Below are 10,006 nucleotides of genomic sequence, written 5' to 3' on the forward strand. Positions count from 1 at the left end.
TTCTCAAGCGAGAAAAAGAGAGAGAGAGAGAGAGAGAGAGAGAGAGAGAGAGAGAGAGAGAGAGGAAGAGAAAAAGTTTATCTGTAAACCCGGTAAGCTGACCTAATTCGGTTTAATCGAGACACCGTTTCGTAGCGTTTAGAAGTGTAAAATTGGTCGCGAGATCAAATACTATGGGTGTCAAAGAGTACTAACGTCTGATATTTTTGTTGTAATTCACTTGTAGAGGTCTAGAATGTCTCAAACGAAACATTGTCCAGTTACTACAGTATGAGGTTCGTACGAAAGGTTCGTCGCGTGTGTCTTTTTGTCAAATAAAACAGAAAACGAGACTATCCAATTTAGAAGAATGTTTTCTAACGAATAAAATTAGCAACATCGACCTAGCATTTTGAAAATTTTTTCTTTTTTTTTTTTTAATATCTAATACGGACTTTTTATTTTCCTTCAATAACCAAATTTCCTGCGAGAATTTAGCAGAAAAATAATACGTATTCTGCACTTACGTAATAGAATAGTTGGAATAAATGCTATCGAAATCGCAATTGTTACTGCTGTTCCTCGTTTTTATTATTATTTCTAGTCGTCAATTCAGAATTATTAATGCACGGTGCTCTCCGTGTTATTGCGGAGAATCGATTTTTTCATTTGTAGTGACTATTTCACTGTTATACTCGGATCTCTTCCGCGACGAGGAAAGGTACGTTGACGGTGGTTTCGTTGGCTCGAGAGAAGGAAATACGCGAAAGTGCTGAAGTATAGATTTTCTATTTGCTTCGTTATAACATATGCATGAACGGTTGCCTCTCGCGATGACGGGCGGCTCCTTTTGTTTCGTCGAACAACGGCGGCGATATACGCATAATAGTGGCTTGTTTGATCTCTCTGCGCGAACATATACGTTATACATTTTAGATGCACGCCTTGCTTCGCGTAATCCGTTACTGACTCCTCATTCGAGTCAAAATTCTCGATTCAAAGAGATAAAGGAGTCCAAAGAGGTGGAAATTCTGTTCACGTTGGTTAAATGATCGCGGCCTCAGAAGTGTAAACATGTGCGCGTACCGTTTGAAAATTTCGAAATTTTGAGGGAGTACAAATGTAATCTTAAATCTCGCATATCGCGGCAAACTCCAAAAATCACATTTTCCACTAATGAGTAAAAGTGGACATACAATAAGCAAGAGTGAGCAAGTCATACTTCAACTTTCCTTTTAACTTGCGAGGTCTTAAAAAGGGAATCAATTGACGTGCAATTAAACCATTAGAAAAGGGTAGTTCCAATATTATATGCCTTTCGAGCGCACTGTAGTGCAAATTTGCACCATTGATTTCTTTGAAAAGTAATTCTGAAAAGTAATTTTTTCGGTATACAACGAAATGCAGATCAATTTTTCATTTTCTTGTTACAATGAAAGAAATTATTCGATAAAAAATAAAGAAATGGATATTTCCGATCAAAATACCGATAAATTCTTATGTCCGATTAGGAAACATCCTATAAAAAATATTGTTTCATAATTTTTTGATGGGTTTATAAAATGTCATTATGATCGGAAGTATCGGATAAAATTTAATTGGATATCATGTTCAGTTATAAAAATTCGGAAAACAATATATATATTGTTAATTTTTCATCGGATAATTTCTCTCAGTGTACTTTCTCTTCGGCTCTTGTACCATCATCGTTAAATTTCTGATCTTTTCATATATTGAAAACAAAAGATTGAAACTGATCAATTCGGAGGCGAGTCGGCAAAAGTTGCACGGTGCAGATTTGCATCCGTGTGTCTTCTATGTCTTCCGCCAGATGTGTACGCTCATACACTGAGAGAAAAATATAGTTGCTTTTGGCGTCAACTATACTTTTTTGTGATCTTAACCAGAAAAGTAATTAAAAAAACCATCTTTCTAATAACACTTACTAAAACAATAGTTTTCCTAACTATTGTTATGGTTATAATCACAAAAGAGTAGTTGACGCCGAAAGCAACTATATTTTTCTCTCAGTGTAAGGTTAATAATTAGTATTCACGATAATTGGATTCAGGATAGTTAGAAGGTTGACTCACATACATCGCGTAAGTTCGAAGAAACATTCGGCGCGTATGTGTTATCACACGTTCAAACATAATCTTGCGGTAGTTCCAAATTATCGATAAGCCGCGAGCGTAGCATACGACATTTCGTACGCAGATAAGCGGCAAAATATACGCGCAATGCAATAAATAAGAGAGTTGCGGGAAATTCTGCTCGGTCGCAAAAGTTCCCGGAGCGGAGTCGGAGCGTAACCGTCAATTTTTCAGGTAGCGCGGAATATTTTTATATATTACACTGACATTCAACAACTGCGGATAGTAACTATGTTACTAATTATGTTGTTAACTTAAAAAATTAAGTTTCGATGATTTGACACGACATGGGAAACCCTTGATTCGCACATTTGTACAGAAGTGACAGCTCTATGTAGCTTTATAGCGTTCATTAACATCGCCTGATCTTAATTGGACGTTAATTCCAGGATACTTCTCAAATGAAGGATAGACGAATATGAAGGGCGTAACTTAAGTGGAGAATACACTTTAAGAACGAATCGGCGCTTAAAAGCGACGGAATAAGTTCCTACAAATGTGTGTCCAGTTTGCTCGTTTCCGAGTTTTCATGAGAGTTCCGACTATTCTTTACGAGAGCCACCCGAAAAATCACTTATTAAGCGCAAAGAACGAAGTTACACCGTGAAACGCGATAAACGCTCGAGAGATTCTCTCGTCCGAGAGATTACGCGCGCCCTGCAGTCTGTCGTGTCAAAGTTTAGCGGAAGCCATGTAACTCCGTACCGTTTGTGGCGTATGACGCGGCTAGAGAGCGAGAGAGAGAGAGAGAGAGAGAGAGAGAGAAAGAGAGAAAAAGAGAGAAATACGCGAGCAAAGCGAAAGGCTTTGATCTCGCTCACGAAGAAGCGATTGAAGTTTCATTCGTTTGCGGCATGCGGTTTACCCCGGGAAATGTCTTTCGCGGGCTCTCGTTTAATTCAAGATTATCCGAGAGAAAGAGAGAAACAGAGGGAAAGAAGATCTTTTGCTTCGCGCTCGCGCCGGCAAAAATATTCCGCGCTACCTGAAAAATTGACGGTTACGCTCCGACTCCGCTCCGCATTAACGCTCCGGGAACTTTTGCGACCGAGCAGAATTTCCCGCAACTCTCTTATTTATTGCATTGCACGTATATTTTGCCGCTTATCTGCGCACGAAATGTCGTATGCTACGCTCGCGGCTTGTCGAAAATCGCGAGATTTTCTCGCGAGCTCTCTCTTTTTTACACTCGTTTTATGTGGCACTCAGAGCTCCGACCGGTCCTTTGCTGCGTGTCTCGTTCTTCCGGATTCGCGCCTGAAGAACTGGATCCTTAGAAGGGAGAAGCGGGGTAGCGATCGTCTAATTTTTCCTAAGAGCAAAAACGTAAAAAGTGAGAAGTTTCGTGGAAAAGAAAAAACTTCGACGCAATCATGTAACTTGTCGAACAATGGAAATATGAACATTTCTATTTTTTACGAGTTCACACTAGAGGAGAAGATATCAGTGACGCCGTGTGCACGTAGAATAATTGAAAAACAGTTATATGGAAAAGAGCTTTTTGCTCGAAAACGAATAAATGTGATAACGTATTATTTAATCGTTATTAAGTGATTCTAAAAACCGTTTTTATGATATTACACGAACATATACTATTAAATTAAATTAAATATTCTTTTATAATAATGAAGATATGATTGAGAGATGATAACATGTTATACCTCGTTGTTATCGTTTCTACAACTAACCCTGTCACGATTCTTTCTGTTAACAAAATTTCAACAAAATTCAATTCTTAAAGACGTGTTTACTTGTGCAATAACGATTCAAGAGTTTCTTAATTATAATCAAGATATCGTTGGAAGAATAATTCGACATTTTATATATAGGTCTATTCTTTGTCGAAGAAAACTAACCTATGGAAAGATTGGGACACACTCGTACATCGGTAACAAAATAAAAACCGCGCAGAGTTGGAACACGGCTATACGTGTTTTATTTTGTCTTTATATATATCTACATGTCAGCAAAGTTTGACGTCTGTTCGGCGACGGTGAGCAACGGAGCAGGACGTGACGTGTTTTAAAGCTCTCTGATTAAATTTTTGATCGAAATATATGACTGCTGTTAAGTAGTTTCTATTAGTATTAAAAGCGAGAATAACAGTTTTGTAATAAGTAGAAATTCTCAAGATTATGTTTTGATCATAAATTTTATTACATTTTTAGTGGATTCTATAAAAAAATGACAAGAGGTGCACATTCTTTGATTAATTATAAAATTTCTCTGTTCTTGACTAAAGTAGTCCTGACTGAGTATTTAGTTACATGATAATTATAGTTATATGATAATTAAAAAATTGTTTTAATAAGACGTTTAAATATTTATATAAAGGTTAAAAAATGTTATATTTATTATTGTAAAAGTTTATAAAACTTCGTCTTTATTTAAATTTTAGCTATTAATAAATTAATATGTGAGACGATAATTCTTGTGTTTTATGTCCGAAGCTAACCCATACATACGTACATAGGTATTAACTGTATGAAGCTATCTCGTACACTCGCGGGATACATTCATACAATTTTCTACTTTGGGAAAAAAATTTCATTCGTTTACATGTCAATTTATTATTTTATTTAAATGTTTTTATTGTAACTGTATATGTATACTATCTATTGATATTAAAGAGAATATTCTAAAAGCATTTAACACAGTTTGAAAAATAGAACGCTAAAAACTGTAGAGTACTGAAGAGTCCCCATCTTCCCCTATTAGTTCACTTTCGTTCGATTTCCCTTCAACAGTCAATTCAACAATATAAGAAACGAACTATACAGAATGTCCCGTCACCACCGTATCATCTCTTAAAGGATTTCTTAAGTAATTTGAATAGAAAAATCCTAATACAAAAATGGCGAGGCTATAATATTTTTCAAACTATAAACGAAATTCAAATTATTAAAGTTAATCAATTATACTGGCTAAAGTATGCGCGCTCAGGTACGGTACAACACACAATGATACAGATGCATGTACATGTCGTCCCTTTTCCAAATATTGATACGGAAGTTCTATACATACAACAATATATGTAATAATAATCTGCCTTTTCTATCATTTAAATAAACATATCGCAAATAATAACAATTTCGTCAAAATGAATAAAATATCACACAATGCATTTATGAGAATCCGTAAGTTGTTATTTGACGTTTCTTTCAGGGATTTACAACTAATTTCATATCTTATGCAAATTCTCACTTATGTGCATGCACCTGTGCCACTGTGTGTTGTACCGTACCTGAGCTTTAGCCAGTATAATCGGTCAACTTTAATCGTTTATAATTTGAAAAGTAAGGTAAACATCCTAGTGATTGAACGTATACCGATAATTGAATTATTAATAATATACTTGTGTTTGTTAAGATGCCTATCAATAAATGAAACAAAATCACAAAGTAACTAAATAATTCTTATGTGATTCTAAAAGACGATAGGAGCCAAATACGCTGGTGTTAACGTTACAAAATAGTCAATCAATAAAGATAAAATAATTAAAAATAAATTAAAATAAATAAAATATAATTAAGAATTTATTTTTGCGCGGAGGTCCCACCGAGATTTGAACTTAAATATTTCTTTTTATTTATTATATTGTTTTGTATATTGAAAACCATTTCAACAAAGAAAAATACAAAACCAATATGTCAATCATTGGGACATGTATGTTCGACGACTGGGATGTTTATCTCATTATAGCCTCGACATTTTTGCATTAGAATTTTCCTCTTCAAATTACCTCAGGAACCCGTCCTTAAGAGATAATGCGGTAGCGGCGCGACACCCTGTATATGCGAGTGCATCACTCACACGGTAGCTGGCACGTCATTTTGTATCGAACTAGCAACATCCTTGCTTCTAGCAGCAAGATCCTCGCTTATATATCCCAGAGCCATGAAGAGCGCCACGAGCGCAAAAACGTTCGTCCGCGGGATAATAGGTCGATCGAATTTTCGGCGGTGAAACCTATACGCGAACGAAAAGCGCACAATGCCGCGGCCCAGGGGCGTCCGCGGCGATAAATCGCGGGGGCAGCAGGTGCATGAACCCGCCCGAAATAGACGGATAGCTCACGTTGGTGCGTGTTACCGCGGGGAAAAAAACACGAACGATGAATTGCAACTCCTGATCGTCCCACTCGGGGCCCGTAATCTCCGTTTCGCGCTTAATTTCTTTTTTCGGCCGCCCCGATCCATCAGCAAGGAAATGGACTTTTTTCTCCAAGCTGTCACACGTCGACAGGCCGCGTAATCCGCAATCATAATCGACACCGTCTCAAGTAAGCCAGAAATTATTGTTATTATTGTAATATTTCTCGGTAGAAACGCGCTAACTTCTCGCCCACTCCCTCTCCCGACTTAGCATTAATAGGATTTTATGATTTTTTCGATTTTTAAGGTCCTAGGAACTCTTTCCCTTTATCCGATTGAGCTGAAATTTTACACAGATTATTTTTTCATAAAATGGAACCAAACTGGAGCGCAAAGAAAATTTAAACTTATAAAATAAGAACCCTAAAGTACACATGGTGTTGCATAGACAGAAGAAAAAAGATGGAGAAGACGATAAGACGGATAGTCAGCTTGTTCTAGTCTTGACTGGCTGATTAAAGATCAGCTCATCAATCAGTCCAATTCGCTTAAACGGCCTCGATGAGCCGAGAATACCCAATTAAGCGACTGCAACGACAATAGAAGCAGCCGGTGTGACACGACGGCGACTTTAAACGTTAATCCGCTCTCGCATTGTGCCGCACTAAGACGGCGCAGTCGCGCGATTATGAATGATTCAGTAACGGTCGCGATTGCGACGCAGAAGTTATCCTCACTTGGCCCCAAAAGCGTCTCTTTCTTCTCTTTTTTTTCTTTTTAGGGAGGGCTCCTCGCCTCATCGCGTATTCTCCCTTTTATTCGCGAGCGATATTTCGAACGTCGGTGAAAAGAATTGTCATGGATGTCATTCCCCAGGCTGCGAGCGCTGGGAATGGACCGCGTAAAAGCTTAATTATGTCGTGGGAGAAGCGTTAAATTTTAATTGCTCGTAACTCGACGTGCGTACGGCTCTCTTACTCTTCGAGGGAACTCACGGCGCGGTAAATATTTTCATCGTTAATGCCGTACGTTAGCGCGTGTTATTTGTCGGAGGTGAGTGTCGAAATTTCGATCGATATTAAATTTAATGAAATTGTGTATATGCTCCAACGACGCGCGATCCGGTGAACTGGCGAGCAAATATTTTCCCTGGAGGAATTTCCGCAGCGACTGTGTTTATGCGCGAGTGCTGCGTTCATGCTCGGTCCAGATAGTCACGCGTTTGCCGTTGTTCGCGTTGCTGCAAAACACCGATGTAAACGAAAACGTTTGAAAATCAGTCGTCATTGCTGCCGATGAGCGACTCGTTCGGCGGTCATTACGCAATTCGGCTGAACGGTCGCGCCACGCCACGCGAGGGAAGGACGAGAATTCGCGATTATTCGCGATTACTCGCACCAGCAGAACGAAGAATAAGCGAAAACGGCCGGGCGGGGGCGCAACGATTTACAAATGCGGCCTGAAAGCGCCAGCAATTACGTAGAGGATCCTCTCGGAAGACATCGAGCGCGCCGACGACATTACCATGCCACCATCTGGCATCTTACCCCGGACTTTTAAAGACGCATTTACATTTTTCAAGCGCTATGGAGCGCTCGTCGAGTTGCATTTTGGAAGTTTAGCGTTCCGACAGTGCCCGAAACTGCACTGATCGGGCAGCAAGGAGATTCCTTTCAGGAACATCATTCGCGAAATAGACCTGAACGTCAGCTGGCAATCCGATTAATTCGATCGATCGCTGGGGCAATAATATTTACAGGGGCGCATCCCGCGGGTATTCCCGATTACGTGCGATCGCAACTTGCATCTATCTCTGTGTGTTACATTCGTCCTCAAAACGGAGTTTGAATATTCCTTTGCAACGCGTTTTGGAGCATGTTTGATGGTGCAATGAGAGAACTTATTTTTTTGGTCAATTCCCAAAGATTATGTTCTCTGTATACAGAGTGTCTAACGATAGCATATACTTATTTCGTATAGGCGTAGACTAGATCAAAATGAACAAAAAATTCTTACATTATTTTGCGAACAACTACATGAAGTTTTTAGTTATCAATTAAAGAAGATTGGCGAATGATCGCGTGTACTGAGAGAAAAATGTATGATATTTGGAACTATAATGGCATAGCAAAAAGATTATAGTTAGGAATATCTTTTTTATAGTAAATGTCATCGTAATGTTTGTAATATTTACAATATAAGCGTAGTATACTGACTCATATAAAACTTTTACCAAGAGTTATAATTATTTAAAATAAAAAACATAGTAAGGTAGCAAATATTAAATGGTAAGAAAAATTAACTATTTTATATAGTCAATACAATTGGAATATTTGGAAAATATGGGTACATGTAACTATATTCCCAAAGCGTGCTTTACTATACACATAGAGTAATAAGATGTTGACTATAAATGTGTGTTCATTCTGCTATATCTTCGTGTTTAGATAAACTATAAATATATGTTTGAGACCAAAACGAACTATAAAATACAGTGAGATTATAGTTATTCCAACTATTTTGTTCTCTCAGTGTGTGATAATGTGAGTGGAAAGTTGGAGTCATTTTCGATGAGACATAACTCGTCTCACGACGTTGCACTGATTCATGAATCTTTTTTTATTAATATTTCGAAATTTTATTGAGAAAGAGAGAGAGAGAGAGAGAGAAATTCTCGCCGATTTTCTTTTCGATATGTAATTAATATCTCAATAATTAATATAATAATTGTATTTGCGAAATAAAACTTGAAGAATTCAGCTTGATGAGCTCTGCCCGAGCGTCGGTAAGCGTTGTGTCAGGCATTCTTACAGAAATGCCTTTCACAGCAGCCCGGCCGGCTTTATTCAATTGTGACCCACGAAATAGTCGTATACGCGACGCAGCATCCCGCTAATCTCTTTACGAGCTCCGAGAACAAAAAGAGGTCTTTGCGTCAGGTTTTCTTATCGCTGCTTGTCGCTCCGCGAAAAAATTCAATTATCCAGCCGCAGGTCCGTTGACGTCTCTACTTATGCGACCGTCCTTCCCTCGCGTATATAACGCTCCTCCTTTCGTAACCGTGGCGGCCTCAACGACAAAATTGCAATTTGCCGACGCGAACGTCCTCGCGACGAGAAGAGGACCCCGGAAGCTCAACGGTAGAGCGCGGCTTTCCACGGCTCTCCGATACGATCGTCGCGACTTTGCATTTTAAAGCCGACGCGATCTTACTTTCAATCAATTTTTTCGCCCGCGTTCACGACCGCTTTACATTAAAAAAGAAGGAAAAAAAGTAGAAAAGAAAAATTCCCCTGCGACGAGAAGATCATGCGAGCGTAATTCCGAAGAATCACGCCGAAGCATTCGCACGTTTTGCTCCTTTTACATCGACTCGACGATTAAAAGGCAATCACCGTGAGTGGGCGCGTGAAATCGCGCTATTTTTCAACCTCGATCTGTTGCACCCCGACAAGATCGTCGTGTCGTCGAATCCCCCCTTTCTCTCTCCGTCTCCCTCCCTCACGTTCCTACATCTACTCCGTCTCCAATCTGTTTTACGTCAGTAGTCCCAAGTAGGAAGCAGGAAGACGCGACACAGGAAGTGCGCGAGAGGAACGTCCGTTTCGACAACTGCAGTTTCACGCAGATGCGCTCGTCGGAACCGAGGCAGCGGATTTGCCTCCGGCGGAATCTTGATCCTTTCGTTAAGAAGTTGGGGCAATATCGGGAAACGTTATTGAAAGTTATTTCCTCTCTCTCTCTCTCTCTCTCTCTCTCTCTCTCTCTCTCTCTCTCTCT

Source organism: Odontomachus brunneus, unplaced genomic scaffold (assembly GCF_010583005.1).
Source record: "Odontomachus brunneus isolate Ranch 3 - 2012 unplaced genomic scaffold, Obru_v1 Obru_scaffold_177, whole genome shotgun sequence".
NCBI classification, from domain to species: Eukaryota; Metazoa; Arthropoda; class Insecta; order Hymenoptera; family Formicidae; genus Odontomachus; species Odontomachus brunneus.